The sequence below is a fragment of the Mauremys reevesii genome, linkage group 12 (genome assembly GCF_016161935.1).
Source record: "Mauremys reevesii isolate NIE-2019 linkage group 12, ASM1616193v1, whole genome shotgun sequence".
Classification (NCBI taxonomy): domain Eukaryota; kingdom Metazoa; phylum Chordata; order Testudines; family Geoemydidae; genus Mauremys; species Mauremys reevesii.
In genome coordinates this window covers 33,461,598-33,478,184 of record NC_052634.1, presented here as the reverse complement: position 1 = coordinate 33,478,184, position 16,587 = coordinate 33,461,598, and the positions used below count along the sequence as shown (strand labels likewise).

The 16,587-nt window shown below is 48.5% G+C and overlaps 1 protein-coding gene and 1 long non-coding RNA gene across 2 annotated transcripts in view; both read right to left on the bottom strand.

The window, feature by feature from the left end:
* The window catches only part of LOC120375536 (bone morphogenetic protein receptor type-1B-like), a 279,242-nt gene that overhangs the window by 74,864 nt on the left and 187,791 nt on the right, over positions 1-16,587 (bottom strand). The window lies entirely within an intron of this gene.
* Positions 8,017-12,139, bottom strand: LOC120375547. Its single transcript, XR_005586611.1, has 3 exons — positions 12,035-12,139; positions 9,487-9,601; positions 8,017-8,144 (listed from the first exon to the last, which is right to left on the bottom strand). It is a non-coding gene; the product is annotated as an uncharacterized LOC120375547 (long non-coding RNA).

Sequence of the window (16,587 nt, the reverse complement as noted above, 5' to 3'; positions counted from 1 at the left end):
CAGCCCCCAGCCTCTGCCCTGTGCCCTGGGGAGGAGTCAGGTGTCTCCAGGCAGAAATGTGGGGTTTGTGACCCTGCATCCCCACTCACTCTCTGTTCAGCTATTCTGGATATGAAGGGTGATTCCAGAAATGAAGAGTAATTTCAGGGGAAAATGCAGTAATAGCAGCAATTTCCAGAAAACACTGGCCCTAGTCACAACATTAAATACAATAGTCACAAGTTCTATACCTGTGTTCATCAGATCTGTCACTCTGCCTTCATATAGTTCACTCTGCTGGTGGGTTCCACCTCTTCCCTCATCTGTGTCTGTCTTGTCGATTTAGACTTTAAATTCTTCAGGGCATGGGCCATCTACTGTTCTGGGTTTGTGCTGTGCCTAGCACAACAGGGGCCCATGGTTTGTTGGCTCTTAGGCTCTAAGGTAATTAATATGATTTATAATAATCATAACTCTCCTGCCACTGTGAGCCAAGGAAGCCAGCCATGGGATGTTACATCTTAAAAATGAGCTGGGGATTAAAACCATGGAATATTCCTTGTGACAAGTATCTCACAAATTCCAAGGACCTTCCTTGTTTTCTTTGCTTTCCCAGGATTTCCAATTTCCAAACCTGATGTGATCTCACAGCTGGAATGAGGGGAACAGCCGTGGGTCTCAGACCTCTATGGCTCCAAAAAAAAGTGCTCCTGAGAACTGTCTGCACAGGTGAGGAATTGGTTAAACCATCTCAAAAACTGTCCATGGATACAGGAAACCTTTGGGATGCCCTACAAAGACTCTCCAAGTTGTGAGCTCTCCAAGTTCAGGATTCTTCCCTGCAGATGTGCAATCATTCGGCAGATGTCATTCATGACTTCCCACCTGTCCTGACTGACGGTTGGCAGCAGGTCCCTCCCAAATATCACTTTCCCCTGAGAGTTCTGGTGAGATGCACACGCAGAACTGATCCCTTCCCCTCTCCTCTGGGGAAGGGTCTGGGGAAAATCAGCTCCTGATGGGTTTGATCTCTCCTGCACATATTTTGGTTTGTTCATCCTTTTTCCATTCCTCTCTCTGAGATTTCCTTTCTCTCTGGTGCAGGGAGTGACCTATGTCTGGATTCTCTCTGTCTCTGTCAGGTGATGGGGTGGTGAGTGAGAACGAGGAGACACCCCAGCAGGGAAACATCCCAGTTGTGGACATGGGCACCAGCAACCAATTCCCCAAGTGAAAGTCCCCTTCACAATCCAGGGAGCCTTAGCCTGGGTTGTCTGGAGCACAGGGTTTGGCCCATGGTGACTGCAGACACTGCCCCTGCTGCACAGCCACATGGTGATGCCTGGGACCCCCCTAGCCCGTCAGCACTCGGCCCTCCCGCGTTCTCACTCCAGATAGTTTGGGTGATGGAGTGAGAAACTATATGGCAGAAGTGTCCTGTAGGAAGGAGGAAGGACAAGGGATTTTATCCAATATGTCTGAGAAATACATGGGCAGTAAAATGCTACCCTTCCATTTAAAAAGCAGGGCCAGATGCCTGCTCAGGGAAGTTTTATGGGCAACTCCAGCAGCTGCCAGTCAAACAAGGCCAACTACAGCTCAACTGTGACTTGAGTGAAGTTTTGGAGTGAGAGTTAAGTTCTCTGCACATTGCCCAACAGAACTGTGACAAACGGGCTGGATCAGTTTAAGAGAAGGAAAGAACTGGAGAAACCCAAATCCCGAACTTAAGACCTTCCAGCACTATAATAGTTAAATAGTACTGCATCACATAGGCAAGTGGATACTATTGATGGTGGCATCACTGCGGCTGAGGTTAAATGGAGAAATGGCATTCACATAGGAGTAGATGCCCTCTCTAAACCAGACCCATCCACGCATCATTTCCTCCCTGGATTTGCTAGTGTAGAGAGGAAATAAAGTCAGTTGCTCATAGTGTTTGTTAGGAGCCTCTTGGAAGGCAGATATTGACACTACTAAAATGTTACTGTTATTGATCCAGTTCCTCTCCCTGCCTCCTCTACGACAGCTAGACTGCTGCATTCTTACAGAGGGGATTGCTGCACATGGAAGCGAAACATTGGTGCAATGAGATTTAGTGAGCGGACGAAGGAGTGAGAAAGAGGACTTGGCAGATACTTGAGTGGCAAATTAGGTCCTATCTTAGCACCAAGTGCAGTCTAAAGCCTCAGTACAAGAGATCTAGTCTCAGCTGGGTTGGGAGGGGGCGGTGTGGGGAATGAAGGCCTCTAGTTACATTAAGAGCATTAGTCTATAGTTCTTACTTGATAGACACCAGGAGTGTCCCTCCATGGGCCTGCAACAACAAGACCTGCAGCTGTTGTACCTAGAGGGAAACAGAAAAAGTCACCCAACATTGACTCTACCTCCTCTATAGTAATCAGCCCAGAGCACGCTGATCTCTAAGAAGGAGCTGGAGCTGCAGGAATTAATATTAACGACGAAGAGGGAGCTTTTCCCTCTCTGCCAGTGTTGAACCAATGCTCCAATGTTATTTGACGGCAGTGTTGCCTTTCACATGATACACAAGATAGAGTTTACGAGCACATCTTTGTTGAGGAGCTCCTGGCACTCTTGTAGGGACAATGGGGGAAGCAATATCCTTTCTGTTTTAGGCAAATGAAAAGATCCAAAATCCCTTTTTTTAGGTCTCATGATTTTTTGGGTCCTGACTTGCAATTTTTGGGTGCTTGAGTAGGTGCTGTTGACATTAGCCTCTCTAAGGGCTTGTCCAACAAGCACTTTATGGAACTTGAGGTGCATGGTAGCGGGTAGAGTGCTTTGACCTACTGCTGTTGGACAAAGCCCTCAGTGCACAGCAGGCCAGTGCGCTGGACATTCACATCCGAAGTCTCCGTGAGGGCAATCCCTTCCATTGCATCTGTATGTAAAACTAATGAAAGGCAAAAAGCTAGGGCCTAACCCTCTTCCTACTGCAACAAATGGGAGTTTTTCCATCACTGTCAATGTAAATGGGATCACTCCCTACCAGGTTAACACTCTTGGAATCAATGGTTCAATCCTGTTTCACTGAAGTCAATGGCAAAATCTCTCCCAGGACACCCCTGGGAATCGGTAGGGGAAGTAGCAGTGGGTGGCAACTTGGGCAGCAGTGACCATGAGATGGTCGAGTTCAGGATCCTGAGAAAAGGAAGGAAGGAGAGCAGCAGAATACGGACCCTGGACTTCAGAAAATCAGACTTTGACTCCCTCAGGGAGCTGATGGGCAGGATCCCCTGGAAGAATAACATGAGGGGGAAAGGAGTCCAGGAGAGCTGGCTGTATTTTAAAGACGCCTTATTGAGGGTGCAGGAACAAACCATCCCGAAGTGCAGAAAGAATAGGAAATATGGCAGGAGACCAGCTTGGCTTAACAGAGAAATCTTCAGTGAGCTTTAACACAAAACGGAAGCTTACACAAAGTGGAAACCTGGACAGATGACTAGAGAGGAGTATAAAAATATTGCTCAAGCATGCAGGGGTGTAATCAGGAAGGGCAAATCCCAATTGGAGTTGCAGCTAGCAAGGGATGTGAAGGGTAACAAGAAGGGTTTCTACAGGTATGTTAGCAACAAGAAGGTCTGGGAAAGTGTGGGCCTCTTACTGAATGGGGGAGGCAACCTAGTGATGATGATGTGGAAAAAGCTGAAGTACTCAATGCTTTTTTTGCCTCTGTCTTCACAGACAAGGTCAGCTCCCAGACTGCTGCATTGGGCAGCACAATATGGAGAGGAGGTGAGCAGCCCTCAGTGGTGAAAGAACAAGTTAAGGACTATTTAGAAAAACTGGACATGCACAAGTCCATGGGGCCAGATGCAATGCATCCAAGGGTGCTGAGGGAGCAGTCAGCATGGATTCACCAAGGGCAAGTCATGCCTGACCAACCTGATTGCCTTCTATGAGATAACTGGCTCTATGGATATGGGGAAAGTGGTGGACATGATATACCTTGACGTTGGCAAAGCTTTTGATACGGTCTCCCACAGTATTCTTGCCAGCAAGTTAAGGAAGTATAGATTGGATGAGTGGACTATAAGGTAGATAGAAAGCTGGCTAGATCGTCGGGCTCAACGGGTAGTGATCAACGGCTCCATGTCTAGTTGGCAGCTGGCAGTAAGCGGAGGAGGTTCAACAAAGACAAGTGCAAAGTCCTGCACTTAGCACCGAAGAATGCCATGCACTGCTACAAGCTGGGGAATGACTGGCTAAGCGGCAGTTCTGCAGAAAAGGACCTGGGGATTACAGTGGATGAGAAGCTGGATACAAGTCAGCAGTGTGCCCTTATTGCCAAGGAAGCTATCAGCATATTGGGCTGCATTAGTAGGAGCATTGCCAGCAGATCGAGGGAAGTGATTGTTCCCCTCTATTTGGCACTGGTGAGGCCACATATGGAGTAGCGTGTCCAGTTTTGGGCCTCCCACTAGAGAAAGGATGCGGACAAACTGGAGAGAGTCCAGTGGAGAGCAAGGAAAGTGATTAGGGGAATGGGGCACATGACTTATGAGGAGCGGCTGAAGGAACAGGGCTTATTTAGTATGCAAAAGAGAAGAGTGAGGGGGGATTTGATAGCAGCCTTCAGTTACCTGAAGGGGGGATTCCAAAGAGGATGGAGCTCGGCTGTTCTCAGTGGTGGCAGATGACAGAACAAGGAGCAATGGTCTCAAGTTGCAGTGGGGGGAGTTCTACGTTGGATATTAAGAGAACTATTTCACTAGGAGGGTGGTGAAGCACTGGAATGGGTTACTTAGGGAGGTGGTGGAATCACCATCCTTAGAGGTTTTTAAGGCCCAGCTTGACAAAGTCCTGGCTGGGATGATTTAGTTGGGGTTGATCCTGCTTAGAGCAGGGGATAGGACTAGATGACCTCCTGAGGTCTCTTCCAACCCTAATCTTCTATACTCCCATGGGGAAAGTACACCCACCTAAGTGAACCACCCTTTAGATTGGTGTGGTGCCTCTTCAAGCTTCTTATGATCAGACTTGAGGCTACTGCATTGTCCCATCTTCTCTGTGGCCCTCTCTGTCCTGTGTGCACCCCAGTGGAGTACCAGGAGTGCAACTGTGCCTGGCCCTTCTGCAGGGAGATTCAAGGGAAGGCCGTTGCTTACCTATGCAAGGACAAAGTACATTCTAGCTTCCCATAGCAACAATTTTTAAAACACCAAAAATAAGACATGATGTCTGCACATTTTTTAAAACTACATATTAAAAGTAAACCACTGTTACTTAATAGAAAAGAATCCATAGAATGCAATGAGCTTGATCCACCACTTCTTGATTTCTGAGCGTATTCCTGGTTTATGTGAATACAGGCGAGTCTCATCTTATGCGGGGGTTCCATTCCGCGGCTAGTGTGGAAAGTGAAAACCGCGTATAGTCAAAATTGCATTGAGTTGAATGGTGGGTGGAATCACCCGCACTACAGGTACACTATTAAAATTGTTATTTTTCTCTTTTTTTGCTTTTGCCGACCATGTAAAACTGAAATCACACATGTTAAATGCGCGTAAAATGTGACAGATCTGTAGTCCCCTTTTGAAAGTAACAAAACTGCTCAGATGATTAACAGTATCAGAGGGGTAGCCGTGTTAGTCTGGATCTGTAAAAGCAGCAAAGAGCCCTGTGGAACACCTGTTAGTATATAAGGTGCTAAAGTACCCTTTAATGCTTTTTACAGATGATTAATGTCCACCAGCAGCATTTGCAGAATGGCAAAAAACATAAGGTCCATTCTCGAATTAAAAGATTGATGCTTCCGAGCAACCAGGCAAAATATTCAGGATTAATAAATGTGCATTAAATTATTTAACATTTTATAATGGTAATAAAGACATTTTGTGTAGCAGGTAAAAAGTGAAAACATTAAAAATATAAGTAGCACAGACATTTCAAAGGATTTTGAATCTAACAGAATGTATAAAATCATATAAAAGACACTGCCTGTACACGTTCATCGCTAAAGTAATTGACATTAACGTGATTGATTGTGTACTGAAAGAAAAACAGCTGCTTCCTTCTTGTGTAAGATGAGGCTACTGCAAGCTGTATTGACCAAACCTAGAACTGAACTATTTCATCACTCATTTGTGCTGTTGGTCAGAGCCCATGATGGTGTGATGGACCTTAAAGTACTTTCATCAGCATGATTTGGCTAGGACCACACTACTTATGAACGGCAATATCTTCTTTTGACATTGTGGAGTTAAGTTGTAGCCAGAGAGCTCTTGGTCCTTCAGTTCCTAAAGAGGACCAGGATATGTTCTGTGTGACGCTTGTGTATTAATTAAAGATGTTTACACCTGCTGCAGATCTCCCTATTTTTGTGTGCGTCTTATTTTCTGCCTGTACTACCACACTACAGACATTATCCTAGTGGAAAAGAAAATGAGATACTTGGTTGCCAAATTAATTGGAGTTGGCCAGATGTGGAAATTTGATTTTCAACTATCCAGAGAGCTCAGATGTGACAGGGCTGGAGTTCCAAAAATAATGCACTAGCTGTAACCTTCCAGTAAGGCAGCTACTACAGTACTAATGAACAAGAAAATAGCTATGACTAGACCTGACTGGAAAAATTTCAACAAAATGCTTTTGTTGGAATTGGCTGATTTATCAAAAGCAAAATGTTTCAGGGGACCATGTCAATTTCAGCAAAATTCCACCAGAAACCAGATATGGTTTTGATGGAACCCTGCCAGGCAGGCAGGTTTTTGATGGAAACCTGCCTGGTTTCCTGCCAGCTCACCCACCTGGTGGGTGGATTGGGAGCTGGGAGCCCCAGGAGCCCAGATTTGTATGTACTGAACAGCATGTCTGTTGGGTGGATGGTGAGCCAGGAAATCCTGGGCACTCCAAGCTTCACAGGCTTGCAGCACCTTCACAGCGTGGGCTCCTAGGGTCTCTGGCTCTGGGGATGTTCAGACTGCCTTGAACCTGGGGCTCCCAGTAGAGCTGGGGATGAGAATGGTGATTCAGTTTCACAGAGAATTTAGAAATTTGTGGTTTTCTTTTTGAATTGGAATAAAGCCAGACTTTAAAATCTTAAAATCCTACATGAAATGGTATTATCGTTCTCCACCCTGCTCTCCCCCCTACCCAGTATTGCCAAATCTTGCAATTTTCTCATGAATCTTGCAATATTTGGAGGGGGGGTTGAGGCCTCATGTGATTACATGAGAGTCTCAGAAAGCAAGTTTCTCGCCTTCCTGATTGCAGGGAAGAAACTTGAAAACGTGACATAACAGCACAGAAACCAATGAATAAAAACAGCCCAAAATATGAGGTTAAAAAAAAATCCCATGATTTTAGGCCAAACTCATGATTTGTTTTGAGGTGTGGAGGGGTCTGATTTTTGACAGCTTGGGTTTGGCAATACCGCATACAAATATAATTCAGCTCAAGTGACTGATAAGTCTCCAATTTAGCACTGGATAAAGAAAATGACAGCATGAAGTTAGGAATTGTTTTCTGTTCTATTCTGTGCAATAAAACCTGTCACTTACTTACGCAAAACATATGCCTTTAAAACTGGTTATACGAGTCAGGATTCACACAGCTCACTCAGGTATATAACAGGTTTTGACCCTACGGTTGAGGGGAAATTATCTCTTTAGAGGAGAGAGAAAAAGTTAAGTCTTAACTCCTTAGCCAGCCTACTTGCCTCAGCCACAGAACACAGGAAGAGACAGGCAGGATCCTTCTACAGCCCTTACCCATGAAAGGCTGACTGGATCTGCACATTTCTTTAATATTCTGTAATGTGTACAATTGTAGCCTACAGTGAATTTAACAATTTCATCTTATACCTTAGTTACTATTAGTTATCACAAAACAACCACGCAATTTATAGTCTCTGCTAGTCCCCCCCACAGCCAGCGGTGGCTCCAGGCACCAGCGCAGCAAGTGCGTTACTGGGACGGCAAGCCATGGAGGGTGGCCCTGCCGGTTAATGCAAGGGCGGTAGGCAGGCTGCCTTTGGCGGTGCCCCTGCGGTAGGTCCACCAGTCCCGCGGATTCGGCGGCAATTCGGCAGCGGGTACGTCAAAGCCGTGGGACTGACAGACCTCCTGCAGGCAAAGGCGACGAAACACCATGACAAGATTTGCTGCATCGAAGTTCATCTCTCCCTGGTAGATTGTGTTGTGCTGTGAAGTACATGACCTACTTTGCTTACTTCACTTTATCTGCTCATGTCACAATAGGATAAATGGGCTATTGTCAGAACTCTGATTTACACTGGCCTGGCTTGCATGGTAAAGATGAAAGCGCTTCTTCAAGGCTCCCAGGCACAGCTGCCTTCAGGGAGGAGACCTGGCAATTCAATACGGGCACCTGAGCAGCTCTGCAGAGCACTGCTTCAGGCCACTAGCTCAGCCTGGCTCATAAGGTGACAGAAACAATACTTAGTGACACTGCAAATACATGGCATATAACGACGCTAACTGCTGTTCACGTTCTGCCCAGGCATGGATTAAATTAATGGAATGTAAAGGCCCACTCTGAACCTTTGCTGAAAACTCGACCCAATTTTTTAAAGTTCAAGTTTAACTTATTGTTTTAAAAAATATTTTATTTTAGCCTCTCTGCATCCTGGCTTCAGCCCACGTGGAAGAAGAAGATATACGGGAAAGCTGCAAGAAATAAGAACAGCCAAAGGTCCATCTAGCCCAGTATCCTGTCTTCCAACAGTGGCCAGTGCCAGGTGCCCCAGAGGGAATGAACAGAGCAGGGAATCATCTGGTGATCCATCCCCTGAGGCCCATTCCCAGCTTCTGGCACACAGGCCAGGGACGCCAAACCTGCCCATCCTGGCTAATGGCCATTGATGGACCTATCATCCATGAACTTATCTAGTTCTTTCTTTAACCCAGTTATAGTCTTGGCCTTCACAACATCCTCTGGCAAAGAGTTCCACGGGTTGACTGTATGTTGTGTGAAGAAATCCTTCCTTTGGTTTGTTTTAAACCTGCTGCCTAGTAATTTCATTTGGTGACCCCCTAGCTCTTGTGTTATGAGAAGGAATAAATTCCACACATTCATGATTTTATAGACTTCTATAATATCCTCCCCCCTTAGTGACCTCTTTTCCAAGCTGAAAAGTCTCAGTTTGATTAATCTCTCCCCATACAGAAGCTATTCCATACCCCCATGTCAAAACCCTACAGAGATTTATACAATGGGACAGAAAGAGAAGCTGGGTGGGAGGGAGCAGAATCCACTGTACTTGGCTGGCATAAGGACACCGGGAATCAATTAGGGTGAGGTGAGCCAGGTAAGGGGCCAACATCTCAATGGCTTATTTGAGAGCAAAAAGGGCTAATTCCCCCGGGCTGCTCAGAAGGTTGGGGACAAGCAAGAGGCAGCGGCAGTGACATGGTCTCAGGGAATTTTCTCCTGATTTAGTGCCCACTTCTAGCCATGAACAAGATATGGCAGCCAGTGGCTGGAAATCAATTCCACCCAGGCTCCCCCATTTCTCATTTGTACCTTCTTGCTCAGAGTGATACATATTGGTTCAAAGGTGGTCTCCCCAGCAGTCACGTCAGTGGGATCTTCCAGTTTGAAGGATCCTTCAGAATCTCGTTTGGTCCTCAGGATGGTCCTAGGAGTGAAGACCAGACATGCACATTAGCCTAGTCCAATGCTGCCCCACCAATCAATCTTATTCAGGAGACAGACTTATGGATCCTAGTACTTTACCTGTCCTTGCTGTGAACAGCAACTCTAGAGAAAGCGGCATGGGCACTAGAAGGCACATGTCACAAGGCAACTGGATCTTCAGGGTGACGAGGGATCAAAGATCAGCTTAAACAAACCTGCTCTACTAACTTTAGCTTAAGAGTAACAAGGTGCATGACCAACTTCTGCCGGTGAGAGAAAAGAGCAGCTCTGTGTAGCTCAAAAGCTTGTCTCTCCACCACCAGCAGTTAGTCTAAGACAAGATGTTACCACAGTTACCCTGAGACCCAATACAGCTACACCCCTGCACACAGCTTAAGAGTAAGCAGTTGCACCGTGTAGCAATGCAGCGCCTCCTGCTGGTCTCTTCTGGGAATTAGCTGTCCAGACATTGGAGCACCTTCTGCAGGTCTGTATCCCGCTGCCTCTTTGCGCCCCGTGTCCTGCCCAGACCCGGTGCCCTGTTATCTGGGGCGCTTCCCCCCCCAATAAACCCTCAGTCTAAGGGTCTCCCCTCCCCGGGGAACCCCCACCCACTATCCCCTCCTCGCCTCAGTATACAGCTACTGCCAGTCATTGCCTAGCCCCCACGCCCTGGGGCAGGCTGCAGTATCAGCCACTCAGCACTGGCAAGGAGGGTTTGGACCTGCTGCCTTCGCCTACCCCTGGGCTGCCCTCTGCAACCCCCAGGACCTGTTGGCCTTTGTGATGGAGTAGGGACTTCTCTGTGTGGGGGATGGGAGAGTCGGGGAGGACTTTAGGAGATGGACAATACCTGAGCCTGTAACCTGAGCGAGGCAGCGGGGAGAGGAAGTCAACACCTTTGCCCGGGAAGCTAGACAAAGCCAGCTGGAGAGGGTTGGGTCAGTTTTGGTTTGGGGCTGGGGGGTGGAGTCCAGGGAATTCCAAGCTGGGAACTAAGCTTCCTGCACCCCCAGAAGGACCTGATTGAGGGGTCCTGGCTATGCCTACAAGCTCTGCTGTAGCCTGCGTTCCTGTTGTCCAATAAACCTTCTGTTTTACTGGCTGGCTGAGAGTCACTGTGAGTCCCAGGAAGAGGGGTGCAGAGCCGGACTCCCCCACACTCCGTGACAGCCTTATGCTAGGCTGCAGCCTGGGGCTTTCCAGGCTGGAGCTCCCCAGCTCCTCTGCCTTTCCCCAGCCCTGCTCCACTCAGGTACCCTGTCTCTAGCTCCCCGCAGCCAGGCCCTTCTCCCTCGACAGACAGACAGAGACTGCTGAGCTCCTGGCTGACTGCCTCTTCTATAGGGCCAGCTGAGGCCTGATTGGGGCGTGGCCCAGCTGCGGCTGTTTCCCCAATCAGCCTAGTAGCTGCTTTCCCTGCCACAGCCCTCTCCCAGGGCTGTTTGAAGCCCTTCAGGGCATGAGTGGGGTGACCACACTGCTACACACAGGAACAGGAAAAAGGGGATCATTTCTCTGAAATACTACCTCCTCTTTGCATGAAATGGTACAATCCAACTGTTTTTCAACGGCCACAGTGAATAGTTTTCAAAGAAAATTAATATTGACACGACACATAATAAAACTATTTGCTCGTCTCTTTTAAAGCAGAGGCTAAATTTGTTAGTCTCGCTCTTATCCCTACGCACATCAGGATCCTGTGAACAGCAGCAAAGTAGGTAGTTAAAAATCAAAGCCACTGACATTAGGTACTTCCCTCCTCCCCCTTTTCACCCCCGCCCATGATGTTCTTTGTATCAACTCAATCTAAAATCAGCTAATTTTGCGTTCTAGGTTACCAGGGTGGGAGGTTTGGAGCAGAGGCCTCCCAGTACCCTACTGCTAGTCAAACTCAGTTGCAAAAAAGGCAGATAAAGCTACTATTTGGAGTCTGAAATGATCAGGATGGTCTGTGAGGCAGTTAAAACCAGCTACGTTCCTCTTCGGATGTTTTTAAAAAGCGATGAAGAAATGGAGTGGAGGACGTTTTTTGCACAGTTTGGACCAGAGTCACAAGTTCATGTCAGCTACCAGGCAGAAGGGGCTGCCATTACCTGTCCTCTGAGAAGCATCTGCCAGGTTGCAGCAAGTTAGCCCAAAAGACTGGAGACCAGTAGGAAGACTCCCACATTCATATACTTTAATCCTGCAGGCTGGCAAAGCAGATGGAGCTACTAACCTAGTAAGATGCACCAGGGCGATTATACTCAGTGCCATTTACCATCATTTCCAACACAGGGACAGACCTAACGTTGCCAAGTTGGGTGCGCAGGCACCACTAGCTTGTGGAGGCCCATGTTCATCTTTCTGAATTAGATTATATGGACGTTATCGGGTAGATGTTGGACGCATCCAGCGCCAAGGTCCGAGCGCCAAATGCAGTAGTACTCACCAGCAGATACATTTTGTTGCATCACAATGTCAGCCTGCGGCACAGCCTCACTTCTGCTTCCTGTTGCCACAGTGCCTGTTTCCACATCGGCCGTGGCAGGAACGCTTTTAAGAGAAGAGAGCTCAAGGTTATAACAGTCCCGCTGCTGCTGGGCTGTGCCCAGAGAGCACAGCAGTCAGAGGCTCTTTAGCAGTGCTCGGACTGGACATAAATTGCCATGCCCCTCACCTCACTGCCACTCTAGCCCCACAAAGTGATCATGTGACCCACTGAGCCATCTCCTGGGGTACATGTTCATTCCGAATGTTGGTGTTTCAGCACCATCACTATCACTTTCACCACCTCGCCAGGTCAAATTCAAGCTTGAGACCTCTCCATGTCCCCATTACACATGCCAGCAACAGCCAGTCTCACTCACAGGTCTCAGTGCATGAAACGAGAATTTCTCACAGATAAAGCTAATGCACAGCCCAGTTCAGCGGTAAAAGGGTTTTGTGGCACAGTTTGAAATTCTAAGTGTGAAGTACAATCAGCCACTCTCACCCCTGCAACGGAGGTTCTGAAACGGCTCAGTTTTTAAATGAGGTTTGAGCCCAGCAGTTCAGAATTACAAACCCCCTTTCATGCCAAGCAGCAGATGCCCCCACCCTTCAGATCAGCTGAGGAGCCTGCATGTACATAAGAACATAAGAGAGGCCGTACCGGGTCAGACCAAAGGTCCATCTAGCCCAGTATCTGTCTACCGACAGTGGCCAATGCAGGTGCCCCAGAGGGAGTGAACCTAACAGGCAATGATCAAGTGATCTCTCTCCTGCCATCCATCTCCATCCTCTGACAAACAGAGGCTAGGGACACCATTCTTACCCATCCTAGCTAATAGCCATTTATGGACTTAGCCACCATGAATTTATCCAGTCCCCTTTTAAACATTGTTATAGTCTTAGCCTTCACAACCTCCTCAGGTAAGGAGTTCCACAAGTTGACTGTGCGCTGCGTGAAGAAGAACTTCCTTTTATTTGTTTTAAACCTGCTGCCTATTAATTTCATTTGGTGACCCCTAGTTCTTGTTTTATGGGAATAAGTAAATAACTTTTCCTTATCCACTTTCTCAACATCACTCATGATTTTATATACCTCTATTATGTCCCCCCTTAGTCTGTAGCTTGCAGACGTGTCAGAGTATAGATTTTACATGACTGTATCTGTAAAAGAGATCTGAGGCAGAAGGCAGTCAGCCCTCATAGGGCTTTGGGGAAATTCAAGCTGAGAATGGCTCATTGGTTCTTACTGACTGAAGTGTTCAGCACATGCAAGCCCCGTCCACACTATCTCTCCCTCAAAAATCTTCCTGGAGAGCAGGAGCCTGAACAAGGTGTCGCTACGGGAATCAGGAAGGAAGGGGAAATTCCCACAACGTTTAACGCATTTCTCTACCTTCCAAATGCCATTCCTTAGCTGTGTGCATGTGGTTCATTTGATACCCATCACTGCTCGTGGAGAAAGCTGCATGGCACCAGTGTCATCAATATTTTTGCCTCCCACTCATCTTCCATTCTGTCCCCCTTTCCCATTCTCTGGGTAGTGCTTAGTTTTCCAAACCCATCTTCTCCCCACGGGGTCAGCAGCCCTGTACATACAGAAGCCGACCTCTGCTTCTTTTGCATCACACGGCAGCTGGAACCATCTGCAGGGGGACTTTGCAATCCCAGCCAGTTTCTCTCTGGAACAGCCACATGCAGGAGCAGAGCAGTTCAGAGAGTTACAAGTGCCTTTGATGCACAGGAAGTACAGCTGCCCTGGAGCACTTCCTACTTCTGCCGCTATCTAAAGGGTTCAGGTGGGTGGCAGACAAACCATCCATCCAAAGTACCACTGGCCACAGCTAAATGCCCTCTGGTGCTGCTGGGGTAAGTGGTGTTTGCTTCAGAAAGCCAGTGCAAACCCCCCAGTTCAGCTGTGTTTCATTCTGCATGTGCCAGGCAGCATCATGCCACAGGTAAATGGTCCCCTCAGTCAGAGCTAGTTACCCAAGCCGAAGGCAGAGAAAGGTACCAGGCTCATACCCCGACAGGCTTTTCTTGGATCCTTCGGCTGCTTTTTTCAGCACCCACTCTGCATGTCCCATCTCCCCTCCAGACTCCCCAGATTCAGACATTTCTGGCGTCTGTGCACGGAGTTTTGCAGTTGTCTGACAGCGACTCTTTGGCTACAGATGGAAATGAGATGGTTTGTCCGACTTGGGACTACTCCTGAGTCCCAGCAGCATATCACACCCAGCTTCCTTGAACAGCCAGAGAACTGCAGGACCAGGGAGGTGCCAAGTCATCAGCTTGGCAGGGATTCTTAACCGTTCAAAGCAGCAGCTGGTTTAGCTTGTTATCTTTAAACAATTTGCAGAACCTTGCACTGCCCCGTGCGACACAGCTCTGGGGGGAGATGTTTGGGGAGGGGGCTGGGGGGTATTTGGGGGCAGGGGGTAGAAGGGGCTGGGAGGTATTTGGGGACAGGGCGTAGAAGGGGGTGGAAGGCATTTGCAGAGGGGGCAGTGGGTGTTTGGGGTGGGGTGTAGAAGAGGGAGGTTGGGAGGCATTTGGGGGTGGGGGTAGAGGAGGTGGGAGATATTTGAGGGCAGGGGTAGAAGGGGTGGAAGGCATTTGCAGAAGGAGGCGGGGGGCGTTTGGGGGTGGGGTGTAGAGGGGGGAGATATTGGGGGCAGGGGCTAGAAGGCGGTGGGAGATATTTGGGGAGGGGGGGTAGAAGGGGGGAGCTCGGGGGGTATTTGGGGAGCTCGGGGCCCCCCGCCCCCGCCTTTACCCGCTCGCGCTCCGGGCCGCGCCACGTTCTGCTCAGGAGACACCTTGCGATCGCCTCGCGGCCACGTGACGCCTCCCGGGAAGCTCCGCCCCTCCCGACACAGCCAATAGGAAGAGGAGACAGAGCCCTGACCAATCGGAGCGCAAGAAAAATCCCCCCGCCCCCCATGTTTGAGTGCGAGGGTGGGGGCTGCCTGCAGTATCCAGACCCCCCCCCAGGCTGCAGCGGGGGGGCGGAGGGGGGGCAGCCACACCGGATCCGGCGGCACTTTGCGCAGCCACTGCTGTGATGAGCTGGCGAGTCTCAGCCTTGAGGGCCTGGTGCCCCTGCTGCCACCCCCCTCCCAGCCCCCCAGCTTGTCTAGGGGGCGGCTCCCTTTACCCCCCCCCCCGCCTCCCTTAGAACCACGTTGTGCCCCGGAGGCCTGGGGCCGCGGAGCCGCTGGCCGTGGGTCTGTAGGGGGCCCCTCGCACCAGCCTCAGTCCATCCTTCCTGGGGACGGGGACCCTGATTTCCAGCCTTCCCTGGGGAGCCTCCCCGAATGGGCTCTCTGCTGCGGGGCCCCAGGCCCCTCCCACTCCCCACCAGCGGTGGATGGGGGCCCGGGGGCTCTGCTGCTTTGGAGGGAAGTAGAAGATTCGTCTCTGGTTTTTGCAGAGCCGACATAGGGAGAAATCCCTGGTTCCCAACTCCAGGCAGCCAGCAGAGAAGTTGCTGACGAGAGAGACCTTGAGCTGCACCAGGACCTGGTGGGCCTGCAGTGGCCATGTGGCATAATGCACAGAGCGCGTCTGCCTTCTAGGGGCGGTGACACCCACGGCCCAGTCACGGCAATGCACAGAGTGTGTTTCCCACCACTCTGGGTCATGCACACAGCGTGTTTCCCATGGAGTAGCAGTGACACCCAGTGACCAGCAGGGGTGGCATCAGCCTTGTCCCATTTGGTGGGGGACTGAGGTGGGCTGGCCAAAAAAAATTGGGGGGCTGCGCCCCCCATCACCTGGCCCTACCCTTCATGGGGGCCATGCCTCTGCTTCTTCTCATTTAAAGGCTAGACTCATCTCCTCTACCCCCTGTCCAGGGTTTCCAGCAATACAACCTTTATTGAAATAAAATAGTAAACAGGGTTTACTCTAAATAATCTAAATCTATCCAAATTTTAGTATGAAATCCAAAATCCTCTTCAATATCCCATTAGAAACCAAAACCTAGACAAAAAAAATTGAAACCAAAAACAATGCTTAATTTAAAACCCAAACATTAAGGAAAACTTTGTTTTTAAAAATAAATCTAATAAATGCCACAAATTAATAATTTCAACATTTTATTAGAAAAGTGTGCTACAGCAGGATGATAAACGAACATACAATAAATAAGCCCTCCTAAAACAGAATTGCATACTTTCCAAATCTGTATAAAACATGCAGAATTGTGTCAAAACTGCTATTGCTCCACTGCAACTAAAAAGAACCAAAAAAACCTGAATAAATCAAAACAGTCACAGCCTGAAACAAACCTACACAGAAGCAAAATAAAACCTGTGCCAACTCTGGAACAAACAATGTCAATTTCTAATTTTAACGTCTTGTTTCTCCCAGGAGGAAAGTGTTTTGCACCCCAGTAACCAGGCTGTCACTGCAGCTTTTCTTCCACTACATAAGATTTTTACCAAATATAAATTGCCCTCAAATTTCTCTAAGAGAAATTGAAATTGTATTTTTGCACTAACATCCCAAGTG